Raw genomic sequence first — 12,140 nt, forward strand, 5'->3', positions numbered from 1 at the left:
AAAGTAATGGATTGCACCAAAGCTCTCCGGCAGGAATGTTGCATATTTGACCATTCCTACATCTTCAATGAATTCCTGAAGGATTTAAAAATTACACTTCCCACATTGTTGAAAGGAGACTTCTGGCAAGAAATTCAGAAAGGTACTGGAAAAATATTTGTCAACACAAATGGAAAAATTAATTGTTTAACATACTGATATACTGTACATTGGAACCCCTATTAAATGGACATAGGCCCAATCTCTTACTAGATTCTGAATAGAGATTGACCGTAGTGTTAAAATATACATTTTCCCTTGTTTGTTTTATGAGAAAGTATTCCCAGGAGTTCCTTACTGTATATTACATATATACACATCAATTGGCCACAGCACTCACAGAGAGGAGCTCCCAGTGTTATCTACTTTTGGAATACTGAATCTACTGAGGTTTTTTCCTGTTCATGTGTTTATGGAACCGACAACTTAACATGGAGTGGAGTTGTGGCTTGGTGGTTATGATGCTTGATGCTGCCACTCCAAGGGTCCTGGGTTCAAGTCCCGTCACATGTCAGGATTTTTTCTAAGGACAAAAATTACAACTCCACTCCCAAAGACTTGTAATAAGACTTTGTTTATGTAGAGCATCTTGTGTATATGTTTGTCTTGTGAACCTCTGAGTGACCCTAATGATCAGCAATTTGCTTGATGGATCACCCTCATTAAATATGGTTAAAAAAACCATTCCCTTTGAAGGACAAGACAATGAATTTAAAGCATCTAGCCCGACATGAGTCAAATTCCATCAATCTCTCATATCAACCTTAAATGTTTTTTAAAATAATTAAATGTGCAATTGTCTTATAATATTGAAACAACAGAATTTCAATATTTTGATAACATGTTTGTTCCCTTCTTTCTAGCTGGCGTCACACTAATAGCGAGCAGTGAATGCAGCACAAGTTCTGTAACAAAGGATGCTGCAATTCAGGTAATTTGCTAAATTAAAATATAGAATCATCTTGGCTTTGGACAATTACTTTCAAATCAGATTACTTTTAAACTTTTTCTGCGTTATTTTTTCAGTTTCTTCAAGAACAAAAGCAAGAAAATGATGATCAGACTGCTGTTGCTCCCGAGGAAGATGAAGATGACTTGGTGAATATTAAATTGTTTTTCTTATACTTGCAATATTTGTGCAGCTTCGTGTCAAATCTGGCAAACACAAGAGTTGAAATATAATGACCCTGCCTGTGTAACTATAATCTCTTCAGAGCAAAATATTAGTTCATACTACCCCCAAACACTAGAGGGTGCTATAAAAATGTTTGTAATATTTGTTTAACTACTGTGTGCACACACAGTAAACAAGAACAGGATACGCAGTAGCATTTGATCACTAAATATAAAGTACTGCTATATTCTTAACTGCAAAATGTTTAACTTTGCTTATGTTTGTTTCCATTTGTTCCTAAATGCTTTTTTTTTTCAGTTGGACATGATGTAATAAATTTCCAAAAGATGTATGGAAAAATGTATAAGATTAATTTTTGAATTTGTTAATTAACTAGAAATGTGTACAGTATTACTCTTTCAGTATTCTGTATTTAGTTTAGAGATTTGATATATTTTGTATATAAATTCCCTCTTATATTAAATAAACTGTGATGATTGTACAGTTGAATAAACTGATCAAACTGCTATGCACTAAACTGTGCTATATCCGCTACATTGTGACATACATTTTCATTTGTACAAAATACAGTTGCATACTGGTTTTTTTTTACCCAGGGCCTATCCAGATCAGGAGACAATACCCACTCGAATAGTGTACCAAGTTCTTTTAACGTGCGCACGACCTACAGCTTTATGTCCCATCCGAATGAGATGGCAAATGAGAGTAAAGTATCCTGCTTAAGGATACACTCATTATGGCACAGGCAGGTTCGATTCGATCCTTTATCATTATGCCATATAACTCTATGGAAGGTCTACATAACACTTTTATGCCTAGACGGTCTCCCATCCAAATAATTTTCCCAGCCCAACGTTGCTTACACTTCACTGATCTGATGAGAACCAGTGTTTTCAATGCCAATCTCCTCATATTTGAGTAAAATGGGATGTCCACAGTTTAAGATGTAGAAAATGTAGTAAATTTATTCAACCTACATACAATTATTTTGTAATTGATAACACTACAAAGAAGCAGATGTTGTATCTTTTTTTATTGCATCATTTAAATATGTTAAAGTAATTACATATTTATTCCAATCGCATCAAATTTTAATTCTGACTAGGTATCAGGATTGTTTTCATACCGAATTTCAACATACAGCGCACGACTGCTGGACTACGCAGCATCTAATCTAATAGACATTCTGTGAAAGCTCAGAAACATATTGAGCATGTGCAGACCATTTATCAGCTATACCTAATATACTGTGCCGCATAATCAAACAAAAAGTTTGCGATCAATTTCAATACAAAAGTTTTGCTATTATATTTATTTTGTAAAGCATGTTTTGAGCTCATACATTGTGATTAAATGGTAAAATACATTTTTAAAAACTATAATTTTTAAAATACACGAACGGTTATTTCTTCAACTATACTAAACCAAAGTAACAGTGCACATACTCCCCGACCATATCATTACCAACGACCAGCATTTTATCAGTAAAAGCATTTATTTTAACTAAAGGCCGACAACACTGTTTTTAGTACGGTATACTTTCCCACTTTAGATGTCATACCATCAGTTTATGAATACACGTATATAACCCTTTCCCCTAAATGTTTTACGCCTATCAACAAAATATCTGTCGTGATTACGGCATTTGATCGAAGAAAAAGTTGTCTAGTTTTATAAATGTTTGTACGATGTTTGGTTCCCACTACGCCTGTACAATTAAACCATCTCGGAATGCGCCTTCAAAACTTTCCATTTTAACCTGAAAAGAGAAAAGAATAGATATATGAAGACAACCTAGTTATACATGTACAGTACATTGTTTTAACAGGATTAACATTTTGAAGAATTCGCATCACTTCAGTCCATATTATTGTTTTAAAGTGATGGGCTTAATTACACAACCCATTATGGACAGTAGTAGAGCAGTTAATGCCATGAGGTGTGCATTTTATTACCAAAGCATGAAACTTGGCACAAAGTTTCTTTGATGTATATAGATTAAAAATATCGGGGGTGCCAAATGTGCAACGTCCGGTATGGCGGCCATCTTGATTTCAAAATGGCCACCATAAAAACCAAAAATGTTCATATCTTGGCAACTATACACATTAGAGACTTAATTCTGGTCTCAAATTGTTCACAAACTATATATTTCTATTTACTCTAATGAAAAGTTCTGTCCAAAAATGACCGGAAATGACGTTTCTTTCAGTTTAACCTTTGACACCGTATTTGTATATCTCTATAAATACTCGTCATTTTTAATTGATTTTGGTGTCATTTTGTTTAGAATAAATATATTTATATTTGTAGGAATGAAACATTTTCACCTGAAATGATCGGCAATACAATTTATGACCTTTGACATTTTTTATTGATTTTTAATTATGTGTATATACTGCATGTGGTTTATGTTGGTCTTAAATGCACCTAATTTGTAACTTTGACCTGCTAGGCGTAATTATATAAAATGATTAATGGGCTTAAATTGTATATAGTGCATAAAATTGGTAAACATAGTGTTTGGTGGTACCATTAGTTCACTGATGGTGGCACCTTTTGATTGGCTAAAAGTTTTAATAGTTTAACAGAGGAAATAACATATATGTTATGGAATACCGTAAAACCTCGAAAGGGTGATAGTATAAGTTTCTTTTCGAGATAGACTGTATTTGAATGTCAAATGAATAGTATGATGATCGTGTTTTATTATTAATGACCTTACAATGAACCCTTTATATTTCAACAATCAAGCCTCAGTTATTCTAAAATTTATTATTTTCCAAGTGCTAGGCCTACTTTTATTGCATCTTCTTTTTGTATGCTTCCTCGGTTAATATGGTCCTGCACCTCCTTCTTTGTCTGTAGATGGTCTTATACCCCCTTCTTTGTCTGTAGATGGCCTTACACCCGATTCTTTGTCTGTGGATAGTGCTACACCTCTTTTTTTGTATGTGGACGGTCTTACACCCCCTTCTTTGTCTGTGGATGGTCTTAAACCTTTTTCTTCGTCTGTGGATGGTCTTACACCCCCTTCTTTGTCTGTGGATGGTCTTATACCTCCTTCTTTGTCTGTGGATGGTCTTACACCTCTGCTTTGTCTGTGGATGGTCTTACACCCCTTTCTTTGTCTGTGTATGGTCTTACACTCCCTTCTTTGTCTGTAGATGGTCTTACACCCCTTCTTTGTCTGGGCATGGTCTTACACCCCATTCTTTGCCTGTGATGGTCTTATACCCCCTTCTTTGTCTGTGGATATGGTCTTATACCCCCTTCTTTGTCTGTGGATATGGTCTTATACCCCCTTCTTTGTCTGTGGATGGTCTTATACCCACTTCTTTGTCTGTGGGTAGTCCTACATCCCATTCTTTGTCTGTAGATGGTCTTATACCCCCTTCTTTGTCTGTAGATGGTCTTATACCCCCTTCTTTGTCTGTGGATGGTCTTAGATAGAAATACGAATTTGTAAAGCGCCAATTCCAGCAACAAGAGATCAAAGGCGCTGTGAACTTTGTTTACATCTCTTCAACAACATTCTTCTCCCTTAAGGGTTACATCGTGTCATCGGCAGCCAACTACGGCGCCATTACGTCTGTCCACGACAGTGTGTGTGTATGAACTAGTACACCGGGGTAACCCCCTACTCGTCTCGAAAGATGTACTAGGTTCTTTAAAGTGCACATGAGCCAGATGTACACTGGACCTACGGTTTATAGTCCTTATCCGAGAAGACTTGTTCTACCACAAGATCCATGGAGCGAGTGAGCCTCGAACCCTTGCCGATGTTATGGCTATGGATTAAAGTTCCACTCTCTTAACCGCTCGGCCACACTCAATACCCATTCTTTGTCTGTGGATGGTCTTACGCCCCTTTCTTTGTCTGTGGATGGTCTTATACCTCCTTCTTATGTCTATGGATGGTCTTACATCTCCTTTTTTGTCTTTGGATGGTCTTAGACCCCTTCTTTGTCTGTGGATGGTCTTACACCCCTTCTTTATCTGTGGATGGTCTTACATCCCTTCTTTGTCTGTGGATGGGGTGGACCCACTACTTTGATTGATTAAATCATTGTTTCTTGTATGATTAGGAGACCAAAACCTTCAAAGTGAAAATCCACAAGGTGGATGCCTAAAAATGTCTTGTACAGAACAGTTGTTGGTCCATGTCACTAATTTGAGGATTACTCGAATAATTACTTATTGAGATGTCTTTTACGAATTGATTTGGTTTGGATTTTGCTCTAAAATCAATGACTAGAGAAAATCAAGGAAAAGGATTCAGATGAAAGGTTTTTACAGCAAAGGCACATTACCATAATAATTGAGTAAATTTTTTTAGATGCAACGAAAATGAACAAGAATTATCTGAGTTTCTGACTAATAAAAGTAGGTCTACTGCACAAATGCAGGATAAGTTTGTGGTAAGTACTTTGAAAGACGGTGTTCCCGAACTTGTCTCATATGCAACCAAAGAATGTTACTTTACATCAAAAATATTTCCAAATGGCATCTAACGATTGACACATCACAGTTTTGCAAACAAGTCGACATAGATGAGCTCAGTTATTGCTGTTTCTCAGTGATCTGTCATACTTTACGCCTATCCTATCACATCAAAAGTCAAAAATTCAGAATAATAATTCCTGGTTACTTTTGCATTAAGTGTCATTTATTTCGGTAAAAAAAAAGGTTCATTTATACCAATGTAAACCACATACAGTATGTTCACATAATTATATATGTCAAAGGTCATAAATTGTATTTCCAGTCATTTTATGTAAATTATTCTAAACAAAATGACACCAAAATCGATTGAAAATGATCAGTAGTTATTGAGATATACAAATAAGAAGTCAAAGGTCAAACTGGAAGAAATGTCATTTCCGGTCATTTTTGGACGAAACGTTTCATTAGAGCAAATAAAAATATGTAGTTTGTGAACAATTTAACGCCAGAATCAAGTTTCTACTGTTTATAGTTGCCAAGATATGAACACTTTTTGGTTTTATTGTGGCTATTTTAAAATCAAGATGGCCGCCATACCGGACGTTGAACACTTGGCACCCCCGATATTTTGAATCTATATACATCAAAGAAACTTTGTGCCAAGTTTTATGCTTTGGTAATAAAATGCACAACTTGGCTATTTTTATGGCGTTAACTGCTCTACTACAGTGCGTATTGTGTGGTTACTTACCTGGTGATAACTACAAATACCCAGTGGTTCCCAAAAATAGGCATGACTAACTCGGAAAAATAGAATCATCGTTTTTGTCTATGAAAACTCACCATAATCGATTTCCTGATCAGTGCTTTCTTTGTTCCATTTTTGTTCTGCGCAACTGTTGTCATGGCTCTGGATGAGAAGTAAGTAGTAATCTCCCAGTCTTCGCAGTCGCCAAACAGCTGCTTTTGGATCTCTTTATTCTCCAAAGCCCTCAAGAACTGTTAGTCGGGTCAAAATATGAAAATATAGGGCCTAACCCCAAAAAAATTGCAAGAAAATGTTTTTTGATGAATTACAATAAAAAATGGTCTCAAAAAACATATATCAAAAGTTTACCAAAATTGGACTACCGCAAAGGTTCAAAATTTGGCGTTAAAAAAGATGGCCGCCAATTTTTGAAAATCGGTAACCGCTTGTAGTAGACAGCTGTATTTGGTGTCAAATTGTTCAAAATATATATGTTTATATTTACACTTTTTGAATATTTTGTTGAAACATGACCGGAAACTCCATTTTGTGACCTTTGACATATATGGCATGATGTTTATATATCTACGTAACTGCAAATCACAGAGTCTTGATATTGGTGTCAAAATGTTCAGAACATACATATTTATATTTACCCTTTTTAAACATTTTGTTGAAACATGACCGGAAATTCCATTTTGTGACCTTTGACCCATATATGGCATAAAAAAATGTTCATATCTACGTAACTAAAAATCATAGAACCTTGATATTGGTGTCAAAATGTTCAGAACATACATATTTATATTTACTGTTTTTGAACATCTCAAGGTGTTGCGATATTGTAACGGATTGCGTAGATGATGAGTACATTTTGGTTGACCTTGGATCTATTGTAGGAGCACGCACGCGCAACATTATAAACCGCACAAATGAAGCTGAGCAAGAGTTGTGTAATTCACCCATTTATTTTATTTATTTATTTAACAACATATTTATACAAGATAATACACAATCAAGTAGAAATAAACTTGTTTTGCATTGTGGCCCTGTCCATGTGCCTACAGTACATTTCGCACTCATAAAATGCCTGTTTTTGCTGCGAACGAAGTAGAAAAACTATTCTTGACAGAACATCAAAAGTTATAAGGAATTGAGATGAATTTGGAAAGTATCGGGCAATACCGTAAAACCTCAAAAAAGGGCCAATGGCCTTTTTTTAAGGATTCTTGTGTGGGCTTTTTTTTCAAGATGGAATTCGAAATTACTTTTGAAAACTAAAAAGAGGGAGCTTTTTTTTTCGAAATTATTGCTGTACATTTTGTGAAAATGCTATACTATAACAAAATGATTTTTCCCACTGCAAATTTCACAAATTTTGTCAACAAAGTATAAGATGCGATAAAAAACACCATTTGGAAAACAATAAACATAATATATGATGATCATACATTTTAGTCTGCAGTTGGTATTAAGCGAAGCCCATCTATCTTGGAAAAGAACAGTAGACTTGATGTCCAGATGGGCTTCTTTTCGAGATTACTTTTGCAATCTCTTTTCAAGAGTGTTTCTTGATCCTTCCTTTTTAGGTTTTACGGTACCGTATTCCGATTTGGATTTGATTTATAGAAATAAACACTGGGTTCCAAAAGGCCTCCCGATACTCGAGGTAATTGATAAATTGGGAATGCATGAGAAATAAAACAAGGCCAACAGCCATAAGTCGCGTGCTAAAACGCATAGTGATACCGAACCGACAGACAGACAGACCGACCGACCGACCGAAATAGTGAACTATAGAGTCGCGTCCACGCGAATAAAAATTAAAGACGAAACGGTAACATAAGTTTAGTTATATTGGAAATATTCTTTTTTCCAAACCAATAATTAGTAAGTTAACCTTAACAGTTTCGCTGTCCTGATCGGACAGCTTCTTCAGAAATAATGACGATCTATCATCAAACAGACTGACCTCTAGAGGGCCTATTCTGTTTAATGACAGGGTCATATACGTGACTGAGTTGGTGAGTGCCCTCGTCTCTTTTGATGATTTGGTTTCCTCGTCGGCGGATCCAGATGGCTTCTCTGATGCGTCGGTTGTTTGTATCTGGTTCCCTATCGATGATTTTAGGTTGTGTCCAGTCTATTATGTGATTTAACTTGACGGCATGATCTGCTATAGCTGATTTGCTCAGTTCATTTTTTGATTCTCGATGTGATTGACGAGTGAAGTTCTTTCTCTGTTGGGTTATCTTTTCTGTTTCTTTTCTATGTTCTTTTAATCAACCTCACTCACCATATTCATAAAATAGTGATCAAACTTCAACTTACAGGTAAGTCTCGTTTAATCTTTCTATTTTATTTCATATTTATTACGTTCGGTGCAAACTGAGATGTTTAAAGCCATCTCTGGTGAACATGATACATAAACAGTCAATCGTGACATTAGTCAAATGCATCATGCTGTATTTTGTAATAATCTCTGAAGGTCTTTTCAGAATTCCAACCTGCGGCAGCCATAATTTCATTTATCGGGACTGACATACGCCCTGCTGCTGAAGAAGCTGCTGCTCTAGTAGAGTGTGCCTTAAACAAAGCGTCAACGCCGGATTCATGTAAAAACTCTTTTAACCATCGTAAAACTGTATCTTTAGAAACGGGGTTGTATGGTTTTATGTAGCTTAACAAAAGTTGGTTATTAACACCTCTTTTGTTGTTGATTTAATGTTGTAGGAACACACATATTTAAAGTGGTGACCCCGACGTGATTCGTATGGACTAGTGGAGTATTCATCTGTAGGCTGTACTTGTATGTAACATTTCTATTATTAATTATCGATACTCGGCCTATCTAAGCCTATCCTGTATACGAGGCAGCAAACAGCATTGATCGTACTATATATATAGTACTACGTACAACTATTTTTTTAAACATTTCTGTTACACAGTTTACTTTTAATTATAAGGTAGGCCTAAAACAATTATTAATTTTTTGAGGCGAAAATGGAAGATCCTCCTCCAGCCGAAGCAGCAGTTGCTGTGGATCAAGCGGGAGGTAATGCTGGGGTACCAGTCGCCACGCAACGCGCATTACCTTTAGCGGCATTTACCCTCAATTAAGCTACCACCATTTTGGGCTAACGATCCCCGCGATATGGTTTGCCCATGTGGAAGCGCAGTTTGCAACTTGCAATATTACCACGGAAGCTACGAAATTTGCCTATATCGTGGCGTCGTTACAGCCTTCGATCGTCCAGGAGGTACGTGATCTGCTCTTAGCTCCTCCTGCTGAGGGTCCATACAGCAAGTTAAAGGAAGAGTTAATTAAGCGGACCTCCGATTCGGAGAAGAAACGGTTGCACCAACTGCTCACTACGCAGGGGTGGCGCCAGGATCTTCCCGACGCGGGGGCTACATTCCCCGACGAGGGGGCTATGCGAGCGAAGTGAGCATCACAAGGCTGGGGGACAGGGGGCCGCCAAGGGCCCCCGGTGGGGGTCCAGGGGGAGAAGCCCCGGGAGCAACGCGTTCTAGCGTCATTTGAGGTCATTTTAACCAGATTTAGTGTAGCCATTTTTTCCATTTTTTATAATGCATAAATAAAATACTGCGTGCAAAAAAACGATGCGCGATGACTGTTTCAATCCATATTTTTTCAATTTAAAAAATAAAAGTTCAAAGAAAATTTAGAAAAATAGAGTTGGAGGTCCTGGAAATTGGACTTATTATACTTCAAAACATGAAACAAAATATATAAGTCCCTATCATGGTTGTGACTGAGCTAAGAAATGTTTGAAAAATAGAGATGTTAGGTCCCGGAAAATGCACTTCTTGTACTTCGAAATATGACCAGCTTTATTGTTGGGGCTGAGCTAAGAAAATGTTTAAAACTAGAGCTGCAGGTCTTCAAAAAATTGCATTTTATACTTTGGAAACATCAGGCCCAGAGGCTTAAAAAAACGCAAGCGTAGACCTTTTTCAGTCGGGGAAATAAGTGTATTCCTCCCAAGTGTATGCCTGCGTACCATCTGGACTTCCGAGTGGTGAGAAATTCATGACATACAGCACATTGAAAATTTAATAACTTAGCTATAATAAGATGTTGGCTAAGCGAAAATGGCATGTTTTTTTGTTTAGTAATGGATGAAATATTTATTCTAGGTGCCCCACGGTACAGAAGGTTACTTGTAAATTAAAAAATTGGTGAACATACGAACAATTAACATAATTCGTTTTTGCTGTAGTAGTGTAGCGTACGTCGACACAGTACACGACGTAACCGTCGGTAAACTTCGCCTGGAAAATAACTACAGTACACATTTTGGTCCCTGGATGGAACATGATATCACGACCCAACGTTGAACGATTCGTACAAAGGGATACCGCCAGACAAGTGCGTACCTAGCTAATGTTTAGTAGTAAGTTAGATCGCTGGCAATAATGAATGCATATAAATTGCATAATAGCACTCTGACGTACTCTCACGGTCAATGAGACGTCGCGGTTTTCTAGGCGCTGAAGCTACCAAGTGAACGCGAACGTTTTTTACTGTATATTATATTCCCCGACAAAAAGTACCCGTGTTCCCTTCGGTAACCGTCGGTAAACTTCGCCTGGAAAATAACTACATTACACATTTTGGTCCCTGGATGGAACATGATATCACGCGTCTCGACCCAACGGTGAACGATTCGTACAAAGGGATACCGCCAAACAAGTGCGTACTAGCTATTGTTTAGTAGTTAGATCTCTGGCAATAATGAATGCATAAAAGTTCCCTCTCTGACGTACTCTCACGGTCAATGGAACGTCGTGGTTTTCTAGGCGCTGAAGCTATATGAAGTGAACGCGAACGTTTTTTACTGTATGTTTTATTCCCCGACAAAAAGTACCCGTGTTCCCCGACGGGGGGGCTAGGCTCCCCGACGAGGGGGCTAGAGCCCCCGTAGCCCCCCCGCTGGCGCCACCACTGTCACTACGGAGGAATTGGGTGACAGAAAACCAACACAACTATTGCGCAAAATGTATCAGTTGTTAGACAGTCGCACATTAGAGGATTCGATCTTGAAACAGTTGTTCATTCAGCGATTGCCCAATAACGTGCAACTGATTTTAGCCGCAACAGGCGGAAACGTTACCGTCGCTCAGATAGCGGAATTAGCCGACAGAATTTGAGAGGTGTCTCCCAGCCAACCCAGAATAGCCGCAATCTCTAACCCGACAAGTGCTAACGCCGACCGAAACGAAATTCAAACGCTACGAGCTGAAACTAACAAGTTGACCGCAATGGTATCATCCTTGGCAAACGATCAACATCGGGATATGAGCAGGAGCAGAAGCCGAAATCCGAACCGTTCTTCCAGTGCTAAACGAACACAAACCAATGAAAATGACTCCGAGCAGTGCTGGTATCACACCCGGTTTGGCAAGGCAGCACGTAGGTGCAGGTCGCCATGCAGTTTCCCAACTTCGAAAAGCTCCAAATAACTGCGACGAATTCGTCCGGCACCGTTTCTGATAGTCGCTTACTTCACATTTATGATAGAGATACTGGACTAAAGTTTTTAGTAGATACGGGAGCCGAGATTGGCGTCTTTCCTGCAACAAAACAAGACCGTCAACAGCGAAAAAGTGATTTTGTTTTGCAAGCAGTTTTTTTTTTTTTATCTTATGTGGGTTCATCCCACTTTTATTTCCATACCACTGTTCTCTTTACATATATTTTTCACTATACACTATACATATCATTATATTTACAATGTTTGTTTAATC

The 12,140-nt window shown here is 37.7% G+C and overlaps 1 pseudogene; it reads left to right on the plus strand.

The window, feature by feature from the left end:
• The first annotated feature begins 9,371 nt into the window (after positions 1 to 9,371).
• On the plus strand, positions 9,372 to 11,855 carry LOC140041914 (uncharacterized; annotated as a pseudogene).
• Positions 11,856 to 12,140: the final 285 nt, after the last annotated feature.

This window comes from Antedon mediterranea, chromosome 1 (genome assembly GCF_964355755.1).
Source record: "Antedon mediterranea chromosome 1, ecAntMedi1.1, whole genome shotgun sequence".
In the NCBI taxonomy this organism is placed as follows: domain Eukaryota; kingdom Metazoa; phylum Echinodermata; class Crinoidea; order Comatulida; family Antedonidae; genus Antedon; species Antedon mediterranea.